Source organism: Taeniopygia guttata, chromosome Z (genome assembly GCF_048771995.1).
Source record: "Taeniopygia guttata chromosome Z, bTaeGut7.mat, whole genome shotgun sequence".
Classification (NCBI taxonomy): domain Eukaryota; kingdom Metazoa; phylum Chordata; class Aves; order Passeriformes; family Estrildidae; genus Taeniopygia; species Taeniopygia guttata.
Genome location: NC_133063.1, coordinates 42,098,690 through 42,109,498, shown reverse-complemented (window position 1 = coordinate 42,109,498; position 10,809 = coordinate 42,098,690). Strand labels below are relative to the sequence as shown.

The 10,809-nt window shown below is 38.3% G+C and overlaps 1 long non-coding RNA gene across 2 annotated transcripts; it reads left to right on the top strand.

Annotated features, from left to right (window-relative positions):
- Positions 1-275: 275 nt before the first annotated feature.
- Positions 276-9,360, top strand: LOC121468099 (uncharacterized). 2 transcript variants are annotated; one of them, XR_012053255.1, is made up of 3 exons: positions 276-517; positions 956-1,191; positions 9,220-9,360. It is a non-coding gene; the product is annotated as an uncharacterized lncRNA (long non-coding RNA). The 2 variants fall into 2 exon arrangements; XR_005978061.2 differs by lacking the exon at positions 276-517 and having other exon boundaries at positions 627-1,191.
- The last annotated feature ends 1,449 nt before the right edge of the window (positions 9,361-10,809 follow it).

Below are 10,809 nucleotides of genomic sequence, written 5' to 3'. Positions count from 1 at the left end.
ATCTATTTTCCTTATGAAATTTAGAGAATCAGTTTTCTTTTGTCATGTAAATAAAGCATGAAATAGGTTTTGTAGCGATAGGTGACATGAGTGAACAAATAATCTCAAATTTGATGAGTTGTATCCTAAAAGTGCTTAGAAAGCTCCTAGAAATTCTCTTATCCTAGCAAGAGGGAAACCAGTGTCTTGGTTTGAGCTGACATAGGGTTAATTTTCTTCTCAGCAGCTGGCACAGTGCTGTGGTTTGGATTTGGGATGAGGATAATGTTGATAAAACACTGGTTTTAGGTTTTGTTAATAAGTGATCAAGAATTCTTCAGCTTTTCATCCTGCCCTGCCTGCAAGGAGGCTGAGGGGGCACAAGAATTGGAAAGAGACACAGCTGGGACAGCTGTCCCAAGCTGGGCAGAGATATGCTCCATACCCTATGGCATCATGCTCAGGGTAGAAACTGGGGGCAGAGAGGGGGGGATGGATGCTGGCCAGGGGCTGATGGCTGAACATTGACCAGCAGTTGGTAAGGAAATTCATTGTGCATAATTTGTTTTGTGTGTTCTAGTTATTTTGTTTTCTTTCTTTTTAATCTTTAATATTATTGTTATCTATCTGTTTTCTGTCCTGTTAAACTGCCTCTATCAGAACCCACAAATTTTATGTTTTTTTTTTTTTTTTTCTGTTTTTTTTTCACGTCTTTCCCATTTGAAGGAGGAGGGGAGCAAAATCTGTGTGGTGTTTAGTTGCTGGCTACAGTTAAACCACGATTGCTCTTTTTGGGGCCCCAAAGTATTTGAGGTAATGACAGATGTGATTGGGACATGCTGGATAAAAATTATATCTGTTAGGGCTGTTTAGGGATCAGTTGGCAGGCTCCTGTGCTTGCCATGCAGCTTTCTTCCTGTTTGCCAGAGGCTCGTGCTTGCTAGTGGCTGCTTTCTGCTCTCTCTGCTCGCTGTAGAGCTGTGCTGCTCATCTCCTTTCTCCGCTGTGCCTGAGAATGTTCTGATAGCAGCAGTGGTGATGTGCCTGGGCTGGACCAGCGCACCACTGCTGTGTCTGTGCTGGACAGGATGGAACCCCAGTGTGAGCTTGAGCGGGAGTGCTGCGATCTGTGGATGAGTCCAGATGGGAGGAGGACACCTCAAGCCACCTGCGGCCCATGGATTGTGCCATTCTGAAACATGTGAGCCTCAGGTAAGCCCCTGATGACTGTGGCTCATAGATAAGACTCTGTTTGGAGCAGGAACAATCTTATGGGTTGCTGTCTGTGGATTAGTTCAGGCCAGAGTAGGGTTAAAGGGAGAGATCTTTGGAATGTTAAACCAGATGGTCTGGTCCAAAGGGACAAGGGGTGGAAATTGTAATGGAAACACATTTAAATTGTTGTAGTCCAGGATTTGACTTGCATCTTATAGGAAATGCTGTAACATGAGGCACCTAAATCAGTGGGGTTGGAGCTTTAATTGAAGCAGTGCAAGTGCAGCAGTGACACAGGCTGAGCCTAGCATTTTTACCCAAGAGCCCCACACCACACACCACACCTCCTGTCCACCTCCTGAACATTGTGACAGTGAGAGCACTAGGTCATGGAATAAACAAACTCAATGTACATTTTGTGGATATTTTGCAGGACTAGTGGCATGATACCTGTGGATTACATCCAAGGATGGGAAGGGGAGCATGTGGTTAATATAACTATATATCTTCATATACTGGCTGACTGTGAAGCCTGAGTATGACATAGGTGGTATGGAATAAGGGCCAGAGAATTAGCTTTATTCAGATAAAGCTAATTAAAAGTCAGCCTAGTTAGCCTACTTTCCTATGTAAATAGGAGATAATGTAACAAATTGTTTGCTCAAATCTTTTGACAAATTATTTGAGAATACATGAAGTAAACAATATATATGGGAGCTGAGAATCTTAAGTTATGGAGATATTTTCCTTCAAGTGTTAAACAGAGACATTTTCTCCAAAGTTAACAGTATCATTGAACTTACACCTTCTAAGACAGACTGGATTTAAATAACAATGTGCACTCCTAAACAACAGAATAATAACGACACTGAATACAGAACAATTTAATAATTGTGAGTACTAAATACAAAACAGTTGTAAATCTCATTTCTTTGGATGCACGTAGCAACAGCATTTCAGTTAAGTTTACACCTTCCTTTGAGATGGAAAGATTTAAGTATGCATGCACCAGAAGTATGAAATATGAAGAAGGGTCTTGCATGCTTCGGTGTGTAACTTCCTGGGGGGCAGGGGGCAAAACATAAAATAATTCCTTCAGATCTTGCACATCTCAGTACTTTCTGGACTATTATGGTATGAAAAAATTTCTATAAATAAATCAATTGGTGCAACATGAAAGGGAGTATTTCTCATGCCACTAAGCTGTGTCTAGACTGCATGATTGAATAGCTGGTCAAAACCAAACAATCTAAAAAAGCTAGGGGTGGGGCCTATCTTGTCTACAACATCACACGTAGTTATTAAGAAGTGCTTTGCCAGGAGCTCCTTAACCCATAGCATCTCTTTTTGAAGCATCACTTGACTTCATTTTATTTGATCTCCATAACCTCAAAATAAAAGGGTTTTGATTGATGCTTTCTGCCCCCTCCTCAGCCATCCCTACAAAAGATCTAATAATACATTAAAGAAGTTCAGAGCCCCTTTTCCTGCACTGTCTTCTTCTTCATACTGTTTTAGCACTGTTAACTTTAGAACACTTCAATTATCACTGAAGATTCAGAAATTGACCTAATTGTACTGATTTTTTTATTGAGGTTGCAATTTTCAAAGTTTTTTTTCCTATTAAAAAGTCCATCTTTTATTAAGTCTAGTAAAGGTTAGACATGACCAACTAAAATTAAAACTGAAACTGCTCTGAATAGCTTATTATTAATCAACTTAAATAAACAGTTCACCACCCTGCATATCAGAAAATGCCAGATGAGAGCAGTTGCTATGGTGCTACTGGAATTAGTCAATAACATAATTAGCAGTGGTCACCAACAAGAGTTAATATAGCTGGATCTTCCTGTTCCAAGACTAATAAGCACCTAATGTCTTAGATAATTTCTCCTTCATTTCACTATTAATGTCTGCCAGGTCTGCCAGCAGCACATTCCATGAGATTTAGTGAAAAAAATCTTCCTTCTTATTTGTATCAAATGGGATCCATAAACAGAATCCATGAACAGAAGGGAAGTTATAAATTAGATCACAGGGTTAATTTCTTCCATACCTGAAAAAATTTTAGACTTCAACCATCACCTCTATAAGTCCTGAGAAGGTCTGTCCTGTCCAATAATGACAAGTAATATTGAAAACATAAAATTTAATTTCAAAGAATAAAACAGTGATCAGCACTGAATAGACTCTTCAAGCATCCTATGAATACAAAGGAGGAAGGAAATGAGGTTTCAAAATGTTCTTTCAAGGTCTGTGAGGTTAAAGATTATCTATACATCTAAGCTTCTTTTTTTATCAAGAAAATAAATTTTCCATCATGGCCCTGATCCATTCATTCTGCATGATTCTACTTGATTTCCAGAGGATATAACTTTTTATAAGCTGCATAATTTCCATGATAATTTTTATTTTATTTTTTTATTTTCCTATGTAATATTTATATATCTTGCTGTAATATTCTGTAAACACTTTTTATTATTCAGATAGTTTAATATAAAGTAGTTATTTCTTTTGGAAAGTCCCTATTTCATGAAGAGAAATGCCTAAAAACTTCAGAAAAATGTGGAAAAAAATATGATACCTACATGCAAACAAGCAAAAAAAAAGTCCCCCAAAAAATACATTTAAAAGAAAAGCATAAAATATGACACAAAGCAATGAAAGGATACAGAGACAGAAACAATCATTTTTAGATTATTAGATCAAGAAAAGATAATCAATTTTAAAATCAGTCTTTCCACTGTGCAGTGTCCTTGTGTCACATCTGGATTTACCTGTTTGACCATCTAAAGTTGAACATATTTTCTTTAAAATTATTTGTTCTTCAGCTTCACAAAGTCTGCTCCATCTTTGATAATTACCACTGGAACTGTTCAGCCATTGCCATGTTTTCATCACCACTTCTGCCTCCAGTATTCCCAGGCAACATTGCATCTCAGTTGGGTAGGTGTACAGTGAAAAATAAAAGGTTTCTTAGTGAATCTTCTTTCTCTTGTTGATGAGTAATAGAGGCAAAAAACGTTGTAAAGTGTGTCTCTGGACAGCTTCTAGAGATTACACAAGTGGAGGCTATTCCAAAGCCCAAGCAAGTCAATTAAGAGATTCATTTGCTTTTTCAGGCTTTGGAGCAACATATAATGATTGTAGGTTTATCTCACTGTCTAATGGAGAGTCTCGGATCAATCAACATTGCAGCTGCTCAAGAGGAAGAAACTATTTGTAAATAAATGATTCACTAGTTAGTTGTGATGCTCTCCCCAAAGTATTTAGCTACTCAATTGTCAGTGTGCAGAACTGATTTTACAGTGGCAAATTTTAATGCTGAGCAGCTCAGGGAAATACTAGCCCTGTCTCACAAATGTATTTCTGAAGGATGATTCCATAGGCCTGATATACCCTGCTTGCATTGTTTGATAAGGCTTTTATCTGGCCTTTCTTATTATACCTTCTGAGTGCTTTACAAGCCTTAATAAACTTATCCCCACAGTGTCCCTGAGGCAACAGCTGCATGAAAAAAGTTGGCCAAGAACAGAAGCATCTAGGCAAAAGCCTGGAAGATGATGCTGCAGGCAATCACATGCAAAGAAGCAGTTGTCCAAAGAAAAAATTCTGCCCCAGAAAGAATTGACTGTGGGATAGCAGTGAAAAACATCCTTGATCCGGTCAGCTTTATTAGGTTATGTGGCTCCAGTTTTACCTTTCTTTCGTCTTACAGATGAGGGTTCCCAGGCATTTTCATGTCTCCTTCAGAAGTCATAAAAATTTTTCAACTTTGGACTGCAATTTTTTGTGGCTGTCCTCCTGCAATCTGGCTCTAATAAGTAGTTCATGGAGTTATTGTGAATATCACTTTGAAGCACTGTAGCCCAGTAAACACAATATTGCTACTGCTCATAAAAGGCTTTGTAGTGAGTTTGCACAACCTCAGAAGCAAGGCTGGTCTGGCTGACTTTGTCTGAATTTGTGTTCTCTTGCCTGAGGCTTTGTCTTAGGTTTTGACCTGAAACAGTGCTTTCTAACAACAGGCCACTGACTAATTTTTTATTTTGTATTTGTGTGCTGCAGTTATAGGGTTTTATTAACTAGATCATAGAATCATGGAATGATAGAATATCCTCAGCTGGACCCACAGAGATCATTGAGTCCAAATCCCAGTCCTGTGCAGGAATCCCAGCAATCCCACCATGTCCTTGAAAGCATTGTCCAAACACTGCTGGAATTCTGTTGGGATTGGTGCTGTGCCCATTCCCCGGGGATCCTGTTCCGCTGCCGAAACACCCTCTGGGTGAAGAACCTTTCCTGATATCCAACACAAACTCCCCTGACACAACTTCAGGCCGTTTCCTGGGCTCCTGTCCCTATCACAGCAGAGCAGAGATCAGAGCCTGCCCCTCCTGTTCCCTCACAGGGAGCTGGAGCTGCACTGGGGTCTCCCCTCAGCCTCCTCTTCTCCAGCTGGACAGACCCAGCGCCCTCAGACCCCCTCACACGGCTTCCCCCAGGGCTCTTCACCATCCTTGGTGCCTCCTTTGGAGGCTCTCTGAAGGCTTCAGACCTTTCTTATACTGAGGCACCCCAAACTGCTCACAGTATTCAGGGTGAGGCCGGCCCAGCCCAGAGCAGAGTGGGACAATCCCTCCCTTGCCCAGCTGCTGATGTTGGCCCTGATGTCCCCAGGACAGGGATGTCCCCCCTGGCTGCCAGGGCACTGCTGACTCAAGTTCCACTTGTCACTGACCAGGACCCCCAGGTCCCTTTCCATGGCACAGCTTTTCAGGATCTCATCCCCCACTCTGTCTGCACATCCAGGGTTGCCACAGCCCAGGTACAGAACCCAGCACTTGCCCTTGTTGAACCTCTGCTATGGAAAAGGTAGTTTTATTCATATTAGGACTAATTCTGCAGTATTATTCCTTTCTGCTATAATCACTCCTGGACTACTAAGAATTCACATTAGGCTGTTGATACTTCAGTTATAACCACAGTAAGCTCCTGGATTTACACCTAAAGCATTTTCACTTTTCCTAACCAAGTATGCAGGCAGTGGAAAGCAAACATCAGAGCAGTTACCCTGATTGCAGTTATCAGAGCATCACAGCAGTAGCCTTCTGGTAACAGATACTGCTCAGCTCTGAAGAACAAGGTGTTCTCTGCCCAGAACCTTACAAGAACAACAGTTAAATGTTACTACAGGCAGTTTGGTGTGTAAAAAAGGAAGGAGGAACAGTATCAGAAATATAGCCAGGGAATTAAACTGATTTATCAGATAACAAATACTCTTTAAGTATTTAAGCAACCTTTGTGAGAATATAAATTGATCAGCATTAAAAATAATTGTACTACTTTACGGATTTTTTTGAACTAATTTATTTTTTATATAACATTCTAGAGGATGTTTTAGATATTTGCACCTGCTCAGAATCCAGTCTCCAGTTGTCTGCTCCTACTGATATTTGGGAAACTTCCCTCTCCTTATAAAAGGCTACTGCCACAGAAATGGTACTTCTTTGTAGCAAGGATTAAGATTAATAGATAATCTTTAATTCTCCTGCTAGTCTGGTCTTCCTCCTTTTCCAGAGCACATTGCTTAATAGATTTAAATTTATCTCCCATTCCTACACAACTCTCACATAGATCTGTAAGTAATATAATAAAGTCAGTACTGCAGGACCAGCACAGTTCTGGATGTTACCATTCAATAAACTCTGAAAATAATTTTCTTCTTGTCTTATTGTCTTTCTCATTCTCCTTCAGCCATCACAGAGTGATCTTATGCTGACAGTTCATACATATTCAAGCAACTACCCAGAAACCACACACAATATTTTCTCTCTTTTTGCAGTCATTTATTTGTAGATTAGCCTCTCTAAGGAAATAAAAAGTATCTCATTTTCTCTCATTTAAATGTACCAACTGATCTCAAGACCAACTGATCATATTTACTTTCATTTTGTAGGACTACCTTCAAAAACATTGCTGCTTTGTAAGGTGCCTGAATGCTGTATGGGAGTTTGGCTTAAATGATTGGTTAACACCTCAAGTACAAAAGGAAATGAGAGCAAACCTTTGCCAAACCCAGTAAGCAATAAATTATGCAATGTACACAAAGATAAAGTGCTACTGGGCCAAGCTTTTAGAGGGAATGGAAAGGTTTTTGCTGTAAATACAGTTAAGTATATCCATGAATTAAAAAAAAAAAAAAAAGACAAAGATCGAAGATGCTGACAAATTTCAGCAACACAGTACAACCACGCAAGAGATGCAATGGACACCAATTTCTCCACAGGCATTTTCAGTTCCAATGTCTATTAGAGTGCATCAGGATTAATTGGGCAGAAATGTATCACTAGAAAAGTCCTCCAAGGGTTAAGGAGAGATTGATATCAACGTTCATGAACAGAGTTTTTCGCTACAGAAGACATAGGGTTCAGATAAAGATTTCTGCCATAAAAATAGCTGAAAAATGGAAAAAAAAATCTTTATGAGTCAGATACTGAAGAGAGATATTGGTCTAAATTGTGATGTTTCTTAGTTTTTATATACTTTGAGAAACTTTTAGATGACATAATACGTTGAATATTTTTCTGGGATATTCTAAACTTTCAAGGAAACACACTGTAGCTTACTTTTAATACCATCAAATGTATAATACATTAAAGCTTTCTTGTTAAGAATTCTTTATAGTATACTTCAAAATTCTGTTTTTGAGATGATTAAAAAATGTTATAATACAAAGTCAGTCAAATGAAATTCTAAAAGTGTTCCTCCTAAGCCCTTTTTACTGCTGCTGAACATCAATATGCCTTATTTGAATGTAACTCCAGAAAGTTATTTGTGCTTTTAAAATTTCAGCCAGGCAATACAGGAGTGATTTCCTGTGAGTATTTAGAGCAATTGTTACATGTGGATTTGACTCACCTCCTTGCCTGACCCTAAAGAATGAATTAGCATGGTATAATTTTCACTAAAATCCCCAGGCTCAGCTGAACGTCCCTAACCCTCCAGAAATTGCCTGTGCAATTCACATGGGTGTTTCTAACCTTACTCTAAACCATTAACTTAGATATTGATGCCAGAAAAAGGGACATAGCACAGCTCACTTGACACTGAACCCCTCAATTCATCAGTCTGGGGAATTTCTGGCAGCTGACCTGGTGAGTTACGTGCCAGCCTATAGCTACTTTAAATTTAAATATGTTCTAGCTTCACAAACTGCTCTTGATGCAATAGCTCTAGTAGAGCTGAGAGTGCAAAAATGTCTTAAAAACTGTGCTTCCTTCCCCTCACTGGGTAACTGCTGGGGAGGTTGTTATGGTCACTCAGGACAAATTAAGCATCTATGGAAGTTCATGACCATCAGGAAAAAAAAAAAATGAATGTGTTTGAATTACACCTAAATATGAATAAGCAAAAAAGAACATTCACAAGCAATATATGTATACTTAGAGATTCAAAGGTGGGTTTTTTTGTTTGGTTTCTTGTTTTTTTTTTACCAGAAGAAAGGAAAATTATAAGGAATACTGACTGAAGGAAAAAATTAAGCATGGAATTTGAATAAAATTTAGGAATTTCTTTGTGGCAGGTTAGTTGTGTATTATTTCACAACCACTGAGCAGAACAGGTATGCTCTTGAGCTCAGTGGTAGAAAAGGAGAGCAATTGGATAAAAGAGGAAAATCACAATCTAAGTGAGGGGCATAAATGCTATAATAATTCATCCTATAACTTGTAGGCTTCATGTAGATCAGCAAAATGGTTCAGCATGTGTTTTCCCCTTCCTGTAGCATCAAATCAGCTGCACTACACCTGTATTCAATGAATCCCACACTTCAGAGATATCAGCAAGGAAAAGAGATATCAGACGTGACAGCTAACTTCAAATAAATCACAGTTTTTATTTGATGCAGTGCATTGCCAATCTGGACATCCCAATCAAGTGTTTTCAGAGAAACAATTAATTCACTTAAGAAAGAATTTGCATTCATCAGTAGCCAATTAATAACTGTTTCTTTCCTCCCAGCAGGGCTACAAATATCTATGTTATCATCGTTGAGGGCAGATCAATCTGTTAACATTTTTGGAACACATCAGTGGGGAATCTATGAAGATCTCTTAATAAGGCATTTGCAATCTCAGGTAAATACCATGCAACAAAAATAAAACATTTATTTATATAATCTTCCACACTTACCCTTTACCTTTTCAAGCCCACTGCTGCATTCTCCATCTAACTGAGCTAAATCATGCATGAAATAGTATTCTATTTAGTTTAATCGCTAACAGAACCTGAATGCCTACATACACTACACTAACTTACTTCTGAAAGACTCAGTAATTTTTAATACAGCAACGAACTCTCAGTGTATGATTTCAGTGAATAGGCCAGCATTATTTCCATTATCAGCAAATATATTCCAGAAAGCTGTTCCATATTATTCTGTCTTATATAATTTAGTCTTTTACAAAAAAAAAAAACAAACAACAAAAAAAAAAACCAAAACCAAAAAAAACCCAAAAAACCCCCAAAAAACCACAACCTAAAATTAAACTGCCAAAGCTCCATATTCTCTGATTTTATTACTAAATACTGTCTCTTCTAGAAAGAAAATCTTAGTGTTATTCCACTTTTTATTCTCTCTTCTTTTGAGAGAATAGTAGTCTTTATCACCATTTGCCCAGTTATCTTAGAAGCAAATTTGTCTTTTTCGGAGATACCTCTTTTTATAGAACACTTTTCTTAAAAACTGCACTTTGCCCAAATACACAGATATTAAGGATACTTTCTTTAAAGATATTAAAGAGAATTTCATCTAGGCTCTTTATTATCATTACCTTTAAAAGGAAAGTAAAAGGAAACAATATCCATGATAAAATGGAAGCTGTATAAATACTTGGATTTAGCATTTTTATTGCAATCCAATTAGGAAAAAAATGGTGCTGACGTAGAACACCACTGAACATGGAGCTGTGAAAACTGCTTAGAAAGATTTCTCCCCATTTAGTCTGCAGAACAAAAAATGTGCAAGTAAATCTTGCATTAAGATCCTAGAACTTTGCTTGTTGAAACCCAGAATCACGGAATAGGTCAGGTTGGAAGGGACCACAATGGTCTCACCTGGTCCAACTTTCCAGCTTAAGCGGGGTTACTCCAGAGCAAATTACACAGGAAATGCAATGGGATTCCAGAAAAATTAAATTATTGAAATTTTCAATGTAATTTTTTTTTTGTTTAAATAATGTTTTTGAATTTTGAAGGACTCTTATTTTAGAACTGGGACAGATTCGTCTCTGAAGGATTCCATTAAAACCTCATTAGGATGTGTATAATACATGTGTTCCAGAAATTTTCTTGTTCTATGTGTTCCACATATGTTTCTAGATAGTGTGTTCACCCCAGTGCAGGAACCCCAGAGGTAACTGCAAGCTAAAGTCAATTATTCTTGTTGTAAAGTTATGCTGATACAGCAGCGCTGCTTTTGGGATTAGACCTTAACCTCCTCACCATGCCTTTGACTCTCTTGGGGGCATCTCCTCAAGCCTGCAGAGATTTAAGATTTCTGACTTAAGATTTCCTTTTGTTGCCCACACTTAGGGGACTTGAGGGCATTTGAGA